Source organism: Halichoerus grypus, chromosome 8 (assembly GCF_964656455.1).
Source record: "Halichoerus grypus chromosome 8, mHalGry1.hap1.1, whole genome shotgun sequence".
Taxonomy (NCBI): domain Eukaryota; kingdom Metazoa; phylum Chordata; class Mammalia; order Carnivora; family Phocidae; genus Halichoerus; species Halichoerus grypus.
This window is the reverse complement of record NC_135719.1, coordinates 27,324,578-27,338,955: the sequence shown is the minus strand read 5'-3', so window position 1 is coordinate 27,338,955 and position 14,378 is coordinate 27,324,578. Positions and strand designations below refer to the sequence as shown.

The 14,378-nt window shown below is 43.1% G+C and overlaps 1 protein-coding gene and 1 non-coding gene across 10 annotated transcripts in view; both read right to left on the bottom strand.

Annotated features, from left to right (window-relative positions):
- The window catches only part of ENTREP2 (endosomal transmembrane epsin interactor 2), a 473,415-nt gene that overhangs the window by 386,398 nt on the left and 72,639 nt on the right, over positions 1-14,378 (bottom strand). The gene's annotated exons all lie outside the window — the stretch shown is intronic.
- On the bottom strand, positions 2,434-2,571 carry LOC118544460 (U4 spliceosomal RNA). The gene has a single exon (XR_004921599.1). It is a non-coding gene; the product is annotated as a U4 spliceosomal RNA (small nuclear RNA).

Genomic DNA, 14,378 nt, shown 5'->3' with positions numbered 1-14,378 from the left:
AGTCAAACAGAAGAAAAAGAGAATAATGGAAAAAATGAAATAGAGAAGAAAAAATAAAGAAAATCAACAAAACCAAAAGTTGGTTATTTGAAAAGATCAACCAAATTGACAAACTTCAGCTAGACTGACCAACGGAAAAATAGCAGAGAAAATCAATACCAAATTTACATAAAATCAATAGAATTCTAAGGAAATACTATGAAAAACTGATGCCAAAAAAAAATCACATAACCTAGATGAAATACACTAATTACCAGAAACACACAAGTTATCAAAACTGACTCAAGAAGAAACAGAAAACATGAATAGACTAGTAACAAATAAAGAGAATCAGTCAGTGCTATGGATTGAATGTGTCTCCTCCAAATTCATATATTGAAGCCCCAATCCCAAAGTGATGGTATGACTTAGGGTGTGAGAGTGGAGCCCACATGAATGAGATTAGTGCCTTTATAAGAAGGGACATGAAAGAAATTATTTCTCTCCCTCAGCCATGTGAGGATAGCAGTAAGAAGGCAGTCATCTGCAAGACAGCACCGGTTTACCAGAAACCAAATCAGCTAGCACTTTGATTCTGGACTTCGCAGCTTCCAGAACTGTGACAAATAAATGTTTGTTGTTTAAGCCAACCCAGTCTATGGTATTTGTCACAGCAGCCCAAACTGGCTAAGATAGTCAGGAATCAAAAAACTTCCAACAAGAAAAGCCCGAAACCAGATAGATGGCTTCACTGGTAAATTCTACAAAACCTTTAAAGAAGTACTAACAATAATCTTTCTCAAATTCCTCCAAAAATAGAAGAGGAGTGAACACTTCCTAATTTATTCTATGAGGCCAGTATAACCATGATACCTAAGCCAGACAAAGACATCAGAAGAAAACTTCAGACTAATATCCCTTGTGAATATACATGCAAAAATCCTCAACAAAATATTAGCAAATTGAATCCAACAGCATATAGAAAGGGTCATTCACCTTAACCAAGTGGGATTTGTCCAAGAAATATGAGGTTGGTCTAATATATGAAAATCAATCAAAATAATATACCATAGTAATAGAATAAAGCACAAAACCTACATGATCAATAGATGCAGAAAAAGCATCTGCTAAATTCCAACATCCTTTCATGATAAAAATGCTCAACAAACTAGAAATAAAGAGGAACTTCCTCAGTCTGATAAAAGGTATCTATGAAAAACTGACAGCTAACATCATACTCTTTTATTATTTAAGTATAGTTGACATACAATGTTATATTAGTTTCAGGTATACAACATAGTGAATTCACAATTCTCTACATTATGCAATCAATGCTCACCATAATAAGTGTAGTTACCACCTGTCACCATACAATGGTATTACATAATATTGACAATATTTCCTATGCTATACTTTTCATCTCCATGACTTACTGATTTTATACCTGGAAGTTTGTACCTCTTAATCTCCATCACCCATTTTGCCCATCCCCCTACGCTTCTTCCTTCTGGCAACCACCAGTTTGTTCTCTGTATTTATTAGTCTACTTCAGTTTCTGTTTCTTTGTTTGTTCATTTGTTTTGTTTTTCATATTCCATATATAAGTAAAATCATATGGTATTTGTGTTCCTCTGTCTGATTTATTTCAGTTACCATGATACCCTCTAGGTCCACCCATGTTGTTGCAAATAACAAGATTTCATTCTCTCTTATGACTAATATTCCATTGTATATATACATACCACATCCTTTTTTATCCATTCATCTACAAATGGGCACTTAGATTGCTTCTATGTCATGACTATTTTAATAAAGTTGCAATAAACATAGGGGTGCATGTATCTTTTTGAATTAGTGTTTTCATTTTCTTTGGATAAATACCCAGCATGGAACTACTGGACTGTATGGTATTTCTATTTTTAATTTTTTGAGGAACCTCCATATTGTTTTCCAGAGTGGCTGCACCAGTTTGCATTCCCACCAACAGTGCATGAGCGTTCTCTTTTCTCCACATCCTTGCCAACACTTGTTATTTCTTATCTTTTTTATACAAGTCACTGTGACTGGTGTGAGCTGGTATCTCATCGTGATTTTGATTTGCATTTTCCTGATGGTGAGTGATGTTGAGCATCTTTTTGTGTGTCTGTAGACCATCTGTATATCTTTGGAAAAATGTCTATTTAGGTCCTCTTCACTAACATCACACTTAATGAGGAAAGACTGAAAGCTTTTCCCTACAATTAGGAAGAAGACAAGGATGTCCACTTCTATTCAACATTGTACTGAGGATTCTAGCCAGGGCAAGGAAGTTGTAAGCAATAAAATTATATAAAATGCATGCAATTTGGACAAAAGAGGCAAAACTATCTCTATTGTCACATGACATGATCTTATATATAGAAAATCTTAAAGAATACACACACACAAAAAAAACTACTAAAGCTAATAAACAAGTTCAGCAAGGTGACAGGACACAAGTTCAACATACAAAAATCAGTTGTATTTCCATATACTAACAATGAATAATTTAATTAGCAATAATCGCGCCTCGGATAAACCTCATTGGCTACGACACTGCCACTGCACAAAGCTAACAATGAATAATTTAAAGTGAAATCAATAAAACAATTCCATTAACAATAGTAGCAAAAAGAACAAATTTAACCAAAGATGTGCAAGACTTGTAGACTGAAAACTATAAAACATTGTTAAATAAAATTAAAGAAGACTTAAATAAATGGAAAGACAGCCAGTGTTCACTAGCAGATTCAAAGCAATCTGTATCTCAATCCCAGCTAGATATTTTGCAAAAATTGACAAACTAATTCTATAACTGATATGGAAGTGCTAGGGGCCCAAACTAGCCAATCTTGAAAAGGAACTACAAAGTTGGAGGACTCACAGTATCTGATTTCAAAATCTACTATGATGCTACAGTAATCAAGAGAATGTAGTACTGCATAAGGATAGCTGAATAGATCAAGAGAATAGAACTGAGAGTCCAGAAATAAACCCATAGATCTATGCATATTGGTTTTCAACAAGCGTGCTAAGACCATTCAATGGGGAAAGAATAATCTTTTCAAAAAAAAAGATGTGGTTTATATATACAATGGAATATTACTCAGCCGCCAGAAGGATGAATACCTACAATTTACATCAACGTGAATGGAACTGGAGGGTATTATGTTAAGCGAAATAAGTTAATCAGAGAAACACAATTATCATATGGTTTCACTCATATGTGGAATATAAGAAATAGTGCAGAGGTTCATAGGGGAAGGGAGGGAAAACTGAATAGGAAGAAATCAGAGAGGGAGATAAACCATGAGAAACTCTTAACTCTGGGAAACAAACTGAGGGTTGAGGAAGGGGAGGTGGGTAGGGGGATGGGGAACTGGGTGATGGGCATTAAAGAGGGCATGTGATGTGATGAGCACCAGGTGTTATATGCAACTGATGATCACTGAACACCATATCTGAAACTAATAATGTACTATATGTTGGTTAATTGAATTTAAATTTTAAAAAATGGTACTAGGACAACTAGATATCTACATGCAAAGGAATGAAGTTGAACCCTCATCTTACACCATTCATAAAAATTAACTCCAAATGGATCAAAAGCCTAAATGTAAGAGCTATAACTATGAAATTCCTGGAAGAAAACAGGTATAAATCTGCACGACTTTGAGTTAAACAACAGTTTCTTGGATAAGACACCAAACGCACACAGAAGCAAAGAAAAAATAACCTGGACCTCATCAAAATTTAAAACTTTTGTGCATCAAAGGATAATATTTAGAAAGTAAAAAGACAACAGACTGAATTAAAGGTATTTATATTTGCAAATTAATAGAGGTATAATATCCAGAATATATAAAAAGCTGCTACAAAACTCAATAATAAGAAGACAAATAGCCCAACTAGTAAATGAGCAAAGAATCTGACTAGAAATTTCTCCAAAGAAGATATACAAGTGGACAATAAGCACATGAAAGGATGCTCACCATCATCAATCATTAGGGAAATGCAGATCAAAACTATGAGATACCAATTCACACAAACAAACCAAAAAAAAAGGAAAATAACAAGTGTTGGGAGAGGCAACAGAGACTCTGGAACTGCCGTATTTTTCTGGTGGGAATGAGAAATGGTGCATGAGAAATGCTGCTTTGAAAAAAGTCTGGCAGTTCCTCAAAATGTTAAACACAGAATTACTATTTAACTCAGCAATTCTCCTCCTAGGTATATACCTAAGATAATGGAAAAGATATATTCACACAAAAGCCTGTATGCTAATGTTCACAGCAACATTATTCATAAGAGGCAAAAAGTGGACATAACTAACTGTCCATCAGCTGATAAACTGTTAAACAAAATGTGGTATATCCATATAATGGAAATCATTTGCCATTAAAAGGAAGTACTGTTTCATGCTATAATATGGATGAACCTCAAAACATGCATAGGAACAGAAACCAGACATAGAAGGTATATATTATATGATTCATGTTATATGAAATGTCCAGAACAGGCAAAACCATAGAAACAGAAAGTCGATTAGTGGTCATCAGTGGCTAGGGGTAAGGGGAAATTGGAGGTAATTGCTAATGGGTACGGAATTTCTTTGGGGGGGTCATGGAAATGTTCTGGAATTAAAAGTAGTAAGGACTGGGGCACCTGGGTGGCTCAGTCTGTTAAGCGTCTGCCTTCAGCTCAGGTCATGATCCCAGGGTCCTGAGATCGAACCCCACGTCGGGCTCTCTGCTCAGTGGGGAGTCTGCTTCTCCCTTTCCCTCTGCTGCTCTCCCTGCTTGTGCGCCCTCTCTGTCAAATAAATAAATATTTTTTTAAAAAGTAGTAATGACAGCACAACAGTGGAATCTACTGAAAATCACTAAATTGTACACTTTAGAATGGTGAATTTTGTTATGCGACTATCTCAATAATAAAACATAAAAATAACAGAATCATTTTAATCAGCCATACTAGCGAAAAACAACTAAATATCTTTTGAGAATCTAGAGAAAAGGAAATTACAAAATCATTGCCATCGGAATAGGCAGTCAAAGAATATGTGGCAACATAATATAGAAGAAAAAGTATTACAGAGGTGTGCCATGCAATCCGCAAATTTTTTCAAATGTTATTTCTCTGGATCGTGTGATATATTTGGTACATTTCAAAGCATTTGTTAAATTTATAACTTGTTGTGATTTATTTTCTCATTCTAAGTAAATGCCTACTTTCATGACTAAATTTGTACTTATAAGGTTGTTTTCTTTCTGTTAAAAGAACTATAAAGGTCAGGTCCCACAAAATCTATAGAGGAAACAGAAAAACAGTAACTCTTCCTGGCCTCTTGTAGGAGTACGAATTGATCTAAATGACTGGAAGAGCAATCTGGTACTTTTAGGGTCCTTAAGATGCCCATTCCCCATGACCCAGAAATCCCACTTCTAGGGATGGGCTCTGCCAGTGTGTTTGTATCTCAGCATGGGGGACGCATGAGAGGACATTCCCGGGAGCCTGCTTGTAAAGGCAGAGCATCAGAAACAAGCTGAATGGTCATCAGAGCACAATGCAGATGACCGGGATATATTCTCACAAAGGAATTCTAAACAGGTGGTAAACGAATCCATAAAACCTGGATGGATATGGAAAACAACACAAAATGCTACAAGCAAGTTTCAGAACGATACACGCAGTTAATACCGCTTGTGTGATTTTTTTTTTAAGATTTTATTTATTTATTTATTTGAGAGACAGGTAGTGAGAGAGAGCACAAGCCGTGGGGAGAGGGAGAAGCAGACCAGCAGGCCTGGATCCCAGGACTCTGAGCAAGGAGACCCATGCAGTACTCGATCCCAGGACTCTGGGATCATGACCTGAGCTGAAGGCAGACGCTTAACCGACAGCCACCAGGTGCCCCAGTGTGTGATTTTTTTTTTTTTAAACCACATGTACGGGTACTACATGTTTGTTCTGCAGACAGAAATGAAATGAAAAAGGAAGGTTCTCTTTAGTTTTGAAAGGAACAGACAGGCTGGGGGAGGATACAAAAGAGATTATCACTGGATCTGTCATGTTTTCATTCTTTAAAAATATTGTGAGGAACTGACGCAAATATTTCCAAGTTCTGGCATCTAAATTCTGCATTGAGCATATATGCTTATACTTAGGATCGCTCTCTTACCTTTTTTTCTCTGAAGCTGGGCTAACAATATTTACCTGAATGGAAGAAATACTTGAATGTTTAAAAACAAAACACATTTTTGGAGGGGTAAAAACAAGAGCAAATCAGGAAATGCTAATAATAATGTGTTAACAGCTTTTATCTACTGAATTGGAAGCTTTGGCATCGCCCCACCCCCACACCTGGCCCCCAGAGCGGTAGCCCAGGCTGACAAAGGTTCGGGGACAGCATGGAAAACATGTATCTCCCTTGGCTGGAACAGTATCTCCCTTGGCTGGAACAGTTCTCACCTGGCAATTTATCCTAATGAGATTCTCCTGAAGTTGTGCAGACTTTGACACAAAGATGTACAGTGCCAAGTCACCTTGTAGATAAAAAAGGAAACAACCCGAATGCCCAACAACGGATGGGTAAATGGGGATTTGTAAAATAAACCATGACTCTCGAGCATGCATGCAGACCCTCGGAAGGATGTGAGTACTTAAAAAACGCTTTCACGGGGCACCTGGCTGACTCAGTCAGTAGAGCATGTGACTCTTGATCTCATGGTTGTGAGTTCAAGCCCCACACTGGGTATAGAGATTATATTTAAAAAAAATTTTTTTTCACATGTGGCAGGTGGATTTCCTGAAGAAGTAGGGAGATGGGCTCATTTCTTCATGGGGGCTCTACAGCAGCCTCGCCAGGGTGTCGGGGATTTTTTCAAACTTCTCCCAAGTACCTGGCCATGGCCTCCGGACCTGGAATCTCGCACGCCTCTCCCGAAGGATCTGTGAACTGACCTGTGCCGGCAAATCACCAAGCACAAGCACGGTGCTAATGCCCGGCAGTTTCATTCAATCCCCTCAAAACCCGGTGAGGTAAAGCACTCTAATTGCAGTGTCACAGGCTGGGAGGGGCGTAGAGGGTGCCCACCCACGGGCACACGACAGTAAGCAGGGGGACACGGTTCCCACTCTGTCACCCCGCACCGCTGATACTGGTCCTCCCCATCACCTCCAACCTGGGGGGATGCTCACAGAGTTTAGTATCCAGGTGATGACAAACCCCTTATTCTAGCATTGTCTAAGATGCCAACAAGACCAGTCATGCCGCAGAAGAAAAGGCATGCCACCGAAAAATGCTGACACACTGGGTATTGTGAAGCGCCATCCAGGCTCTGGAAGGGTTCAGATGTGAAAATCTGCACATCCTGCAATCAACATACCTGATGCATAATAAAATATGAACAGTGATTATTTGAGAGTTAGGACATTAGCGCAGGTGTTTTTGGCCCATCTGTATTTTCTAAATTTTCTACAGTGAACCATATTACTGCTAAGATTAGCAAAAAATGATAAGTAAACATTATTTCAAAAGGAAAAAAAAATGAGACAATTGGATTTACTGTGAAACTAAAGAAGTTTAAGCTTCAGGGCCTCCTACACACCAGGTTGGGAGAGACCCTAGCTTGTTTGTATTGGTGGTTTTGTATTATTTGGGATAAAGAGGTCCCCAAACTGTACGTGCTTCAGGCCCCATAAAACTATGATCTGCCTTACAACCAGCACACATGGCGCATCCAACAAGTCTGTGCTTCCTGCTTTAAAAGAGAGAGATGGAAACATTTTCAACTTTGGTGAGGACCAAAGCGAGCCTAGATCATCACACCCAGGCAATAAAATCAGTATTCTCCCTCTACTTTTCATAATTATCAACCCTGCTGTTCCGCCCACAAAATTCAAACCTAGAAGCCCTAAGCCCACTTGCCATGGTACTGGGAGGTGGGGTCTTTGGGAGGAGAAGAAGGCTAGGTGAGATCATGAGGGGAGAGCCCCTATGATGGGATTCATGCCTTTATAAGAAGAGGAAGAGAGAGTGCTCCCTCTCTACCAAGTGAGCACCAAGCAAGAAGGTGGCCATCTGAGAGCCAGGAAGAGAGTCTCATCAGGAAATGACTCTGCTGGCACCTTGATCTTGGCCTTTCAGCCTCCAGAAATGTGTGGTATTTTGCTATGGCCGCCCAAGCTAATAATACCCCTGCCGCCCCTCTAATGATCATACCAGGTCATGCACTCACCCCACTGATGAACTCAGCAATTTAAGCCACTGTCTGTCTCTGTACCACTGAAGTTTTATACATAAATGGTGAGCTCCACTGTTTTATAAATGTTACAGGAATATGCACCCAAGGATTCTCTTTTCTCTGGAATCTGTCAGGTTCTTTAGAGAGTCAGCCTCTTTTCATCTGCAATGAGATTTTCTTTTTAAATCCCTCTTTAAACATTTCCTTTTGTGCGATGTCTTAGCCTTAAGTACTGAACCTTAAAGAAAAGTTGTTTTCCATTCACTGCCTTGTTTTAGATATGCACTCCTTGCTCTTTGAAAATGGCAAAAGAAAGGATCTCAGGGCCACCTGCTTTGAACTACCCAGCGGTAGAGGGGCTAACTGACAAACCCAGTTAGAATCCTGGTCCCAAGGACCTTAAAGCCATACGCAGCAGAACTCTCTGCCAGATAAACCATTAGGCTGAACATCAAAATGTAAAGCCACTAAAAGTTAAAGTGCTCTCTTTGAAAAGGAATAACAAAACCCTAAGGTTCCTCCAAACCTAGTTTGAAAACCACTGATCTACATTACTGTCAAGCAAGAAGCAAAGAAAATGTAGGATTTTTCCCTCTGCAAAAGCCGGGTCTCCTCTACCTTGTCCACAAGAGGAGGGCGAAATACACCTGGCGTGATGCATACACCCTGCCATCTACAGGGAAACTGCATGACACACAGCTAGAGACATGTGGGAAGAACCTGCAATTCTCATTTTAGCAACACCTGTACCATAGTCATTCAGAAACGGTGAATATTTGCTCCAGTTTAAAAACACGCAGCATACCTTCTAGACCATGCCTGTCGGTCCCTATTCCGCAAGGAGCATTCCTACCTGAGCACAAATCCTCAGCTTACCGGGCACACACTCACCACCGGGAGCACCCCCGAGTCCATGTCCTAGTCTCTGAGGTCTGGCTGAGCCAAGATTTGGGGCACATTCATGTGATCGACACATATTTATGAAGTGCCTGAAGAGTGCCTGGATTTTGTCTTAGACGGTCAGTGAATAAAACAAATGACAAGCTCACCTTTGTGGGGTTTATGTTCTAGAGGGAAGACGTCCTAAGTAAGTAATTTAAGCAAGCACATGAGAGAGTGATAAGTGCTCCAGGGGGGAAAAGAGAGCACTAAATGGGGGAACGGGGAGTGACAGGGAAGGCCTAGATTTTTATTTCTGCTTTTTTATAGTGGTATAGAACACATAATATAAAATTTACCATCTTAACCATTTTTAAGGGTACAGTTCAGTAGTGTTAGCTCTGGGCATCATTGTACAACAGAAATTCTACCCACTAAACAGGGGTGCCTGGGTGGCTCAGTTGGTTAAGCGACTGCCTTCAGCCCAGGTCATGATCCTGGAGTCCCGGAATCGAGTCCCGCATCAGGCTCCCTGCTCGGCGGGGAGTTTGCTTCTCCCTCTGACCGTACCCCCTCTTGTGCTCTCTCTTTCACTCTCTCTCTCTCCAATAAATAAGATAAAATCTTTAAAAAAAAAAAGAAAAAAAAATTCTACCCACTAAACAACTGCCCACTGCCCCTCCCCCAGCCCTAGGGATCTCATATCCGTGTAATCATAGAGTATTTGGCCTTTTGTGACTGTTTATTTTACTCAGTCTAATATCCCCAAGGTTCATCCACGTTGTAGCATATGACAGGATTGTCTTCCTTTTTGAGGCTGCATAGTATTCCACCACATAGGTATAACACGTTTCTCTATCTTTCTCTACCAGTGGACACTTAGGTTGCTTCCACATCCTGGCTATTGTGAATGATGCAATTAACATGGAAGCACAGGCATCTCCTCAAGATCCTCTCATCGGGGAAGGCCTAGTTTTAAACGGAGTGGTCAAGGTGGTTCTCACTGAGAAGCTGGCATCTGAGGGAAACTGAAGGTGGTGAGAGAGAGAGAGGGAGCCATGAGAACATCTGGGGGCAGGGGGAGTGGGACAGGCCAGGGCCAAGGGGCTGAGCTGGGAGCCTCCGGGTGCAGCGGGAAGACCAGCAGGAAGCCTGAGAGGCTGTGGGGTGGGGGGAGCCAGGCCAAGAGTGTCAGGGGAAGAGGAGACCTGAGGTCAGAGGGGGCAGACCATGCAAAGGAAACAAGGCAGGAGCTCTGCAGGATCCTGAGCAGAGGCGTGACACGCCGATCTCCACATTAAAGGAGCTGAGTGGGGAGCTGCGAGGAGGTGCCGTCCCCAGAAGAAGACGACAGTGGCTTGGACTCGCTGTGGCAGTGGAAGAGAGAGGCAACGGTCACATTCTGACAGACCTGATACTCCCATTAAAGGGGTCGATGGAGGGTGTGGACACAGTGAGGGAGGACCCCAAGCGTGCCGCCTGAGCAGAGAGGTGCTGCCATCACCGGGAGGAGGAAGGCTTCAGGGGAGCAGGTCAGGGTGGACACAAGCACAGGGTCGGAGATGCCCAGTGACATGCACCTCACAGACCCCCCCCCTTCCCTCCTGCCTCCGCGGGAGTCCCACGACTTCTTGCCTCAGCACGGTCTCCACCTTCTGGGCAGGGGAAAATTCCCAATTTTAATCGAATTCCTGTCACTCGGGGTGCCTGGGCGGCTCAGTTGGTTAAGCGTCTGCCTTCGACTCAGGTCACGATCCCAGGGTCCTGGGATCGAGCCCTGCATCAGGCTCCCTGCTCAGCAGAAAGCCTGCTTCTCTCTCTCCCTCTACTGCCCCCCCTGCTTGTGTTCTCTCTCTCTCTCTCAAATAAATAAATAAATAAATAATCTTAAAAAAATAATAATAATAATTCCTGTCACCCTTTGATCGGTAGCTACGCAAGGCATCCCTGCCTATTCAGAACAACCCCACAGACTTCTATGAACTCAATATCACCTATTTTCTGAAGATAGATTTCTTCAAAGCATAGTGCTGTTTGGGCCAACATGCACTAAGAGTAGAACACGGAGAATGCAAAATAACTTACGGACACAGGCACCTGGCACAACATTGTCACAGACACTTTCGGTTCCCCCACAATATAGTCCCTCCTCGTTTCCATCAACCAGACCGAACAGACAGCACAACGTCACCCATGACCTCGACAAGGGTCCTGCTGTCCTTATTTTCTACAACAGAATGACCCCTCGATAGAAGTGCAGGGTCATGGGGCACCTGGGTGGCTCCGTCAGTTGAATGTCCCATTCTTGGTTTCGGCTCAGGTCGTGATCTCAGGGTTGTGAGATCGAGCCCCGTGGTGGGCTCCACGCTCAGCAGGGAGTCTGCTTGAGATTCTCCCTCTCACTCTGCCCCTCCCCCCACTCCTGCTCTCTCTCACTCTCTCTCGCTCTCTCTCTAAAATGAATGAATGAATGAATGAATGAATTGCAGGGTCAGCAGGAAAACTCACTTTAAAGGATCCCTTCAGAATTGTGAAAAGTTCTGACACCTGATTAAGGAACCCTAAGAATTCATCATGATTAAGAAAAGACTTCCTGAAATTCTTGGATAATCAAGACACAATCCACGCAACCAGCCCACAGATCCTGACGGGGTGGCAGGACACCCAGCCACGCAGTGCAGGGAGCTCAGCCAGGATGGGTCACACCTGAGTGCTGACCGGCAGCCCGCACCTTCTGGCAGTAAACAAGAGATCCTGTATATGGACACGAGACTCGCGGTGGGGTCCATATATCATGAATTTTAACAACGAATGCTTAAAACTGTGCATAGTATATACTCGTCAGCAGCAATAACCCTGAAATACACAGTAGACAACAGCAATCTAGTGAAGTAATGAGCCCCCAGCAAAGAAGACACTAAGACTGATGCTTGGGTCACAGGAAAGAGGAATGTGATGTGTGTGTTCACGGTCCCAAGAAGGGCAGCAGAGCCGAGAAAGGACACCCCACAATTTCACAGAAGACTCGCGCCCCGCAGGACAGGTGTGCACAGGTGAGCGTGAGAGCACGGGGAGACATCACAGAGTGACACGGGCTCATCCCTCCACCAAAAGCAAACCCGTCCTGGGTCTGCCAACCGGTGACTTACAAAACCTATTAGGAATGAAAAAACTAGGACGCAGAGAGGCCCGGGCCAGCTTCTCGGGCAGCCTATGAAAAAGCTGTGAAAATAAAACACTTGCATGCTAACAGTTACAGTGACACCACGGCCGATGAGCCCTGAGGCCTCTCTGGCAGCTCTTATAGCCCTCCATTTGGTTAGGGAGGGCATCCACGAAAAGAAGCGACTGGAATGAGTTAGCTGCCTGATCTGTGAAGGTGGCCGCGTGCCTGGGTGAAACCTGAAATCAATAAACCCGCCAAGGGTTTCAAATTCCAGAAGACCTCTTCCCTACGGGCTCGCATTTCAAAAGTTTTATATATTTTTTTTTATTTGACTCCAATATTAAAGTTTACCTTGAAGGCACCCTGCTTGAAGGAGTTCATCAAAAGACTGTCCTCCTCTCTCCCTCCCCTCCCCTTTCCCTGTGAAGGGAGGGGACAGAGCAGGTGGCCTGTAGCTGCCCCCATCCACCCCCATCACAGAACAGAGGTTTGGTGGGGCAGGGAAGTGAGTGTGTGGAGGGGCGGGAAGTGGTTCAAAACCCAGGGCGCCAAGCTATGGGGTCCAGTACCCTTGGCTTCCCAGTTGGTATTATTTATTACTGACTGGCATTCAAGCTATTTTTACATATTGTACTAGTAATCTGAGAAGGAGAATAACAAAATACCTGGTTTAACTTAGTTTAACTGGAGAAATTTAATCATTCTTCATTAATAAGCATAAATCGTAAGAGTAAATATGTTTCCCATTCCACATCAGATTAAATCTCATCAGGTTCTATTTCAGCACTAAATCTCCTCTCACATATGCCTTCCTTTCCTCACTATCGATTTACTGAGCACCTACTTTGTGCCAACCACTGTTCTAAGCACTGGAGATACGGCACTGAACAAAGCAGACAAGAATCCCTGCCTTTGTAGAGGAAGGGCAGACAACAAACAAAGAACAAAAACAATAAACAATAACTACAGCAAACAAGTGAATGTTCCAGAATGCTAAACAGGGATGAGCAGTGGGAGGGAAAGAGAGCAGGTTGTGGGGATAAGAAGTGGGGAGGGACACTTAAATGGAGTGGTCAAGGTAGGCCTCCTGAGGAAACATCTGAACAGTGAGCGATGCTAATATCTGGGGGGAAAGCATTCCCAGCAGAGGGAACAGTCCCAGTAAGGGCCCTGAGGCAGGAGCTTGCCTCGTGAGCACCAGTCAACGGAGCAGCGGTCAGCGTAGCTGCAGAAGGCAGGGAGGCAAGAAGGAGATGAGTCAGAGGGGCAGGAGGTGGCTGGGTGGCTGGGTAGGTCATCTAGGGCCCTGGAAGCCACTGCAGAGTATTGGGCTTGGACACAGAGAGAAGCAGGGAGTCCCTGGAAGGGACTAAGCAGGGAGGGATGTGGTCCTCCTATGCTTTGATGGGGATCTCACGCTGCAAATAGCATGTTGGGGGACCAGGGTAGAAGCAGGAGACCTGCAGAAAGGCCTCCCCAATGACCCCTCAAGAGACTGGGGCTGGAACCAGGGGGACAGTAGGGATGGTGTGGAGACATAGCTGCATTCTGGATATATTTTGAAAGTAGAGTCGACAGTATTTGCCAATGGACTAGTCAGAGAGAGAAAAAATGGAAACCAAGGATACCTCCCAGCCCTTTGGCCTGCTAATCTGGAAGGACAGAGCTGCCACGAGCTGCGGTGGCGGGGACATTAGGAGGAGAAGGTACGGGAAGACCAGGAGTTTACTCTGGGGATGTTGAGTTTTTAGAATGTCAACCAGACAGCCAATCACATTGGTCAGGCAGGCGACCGGATGCAAAAGGCTGGAAGCTCAGGGGAGGGACCTGAGCTGGAGCCAGAATTTGGGAGATATCAATTAAACCTTATATCACATGGCATCCACCATAAAGTTAAAAAACATGAGAAAGATTCCCGTTTTCACAAAGCAGGCCCGATAACAGCCTCTCCTACATTCCTCTGAAGTATCGGTGAAGAAGACAGAGAAAAAGATGAGAACCAGAGCACCACATCAATGTCTGACTCGGGGAAGCAGGTAGCTAACTGCTCATGAGGTCATGAGGCAGGTGGCCCTGGGCTGATGAGCACC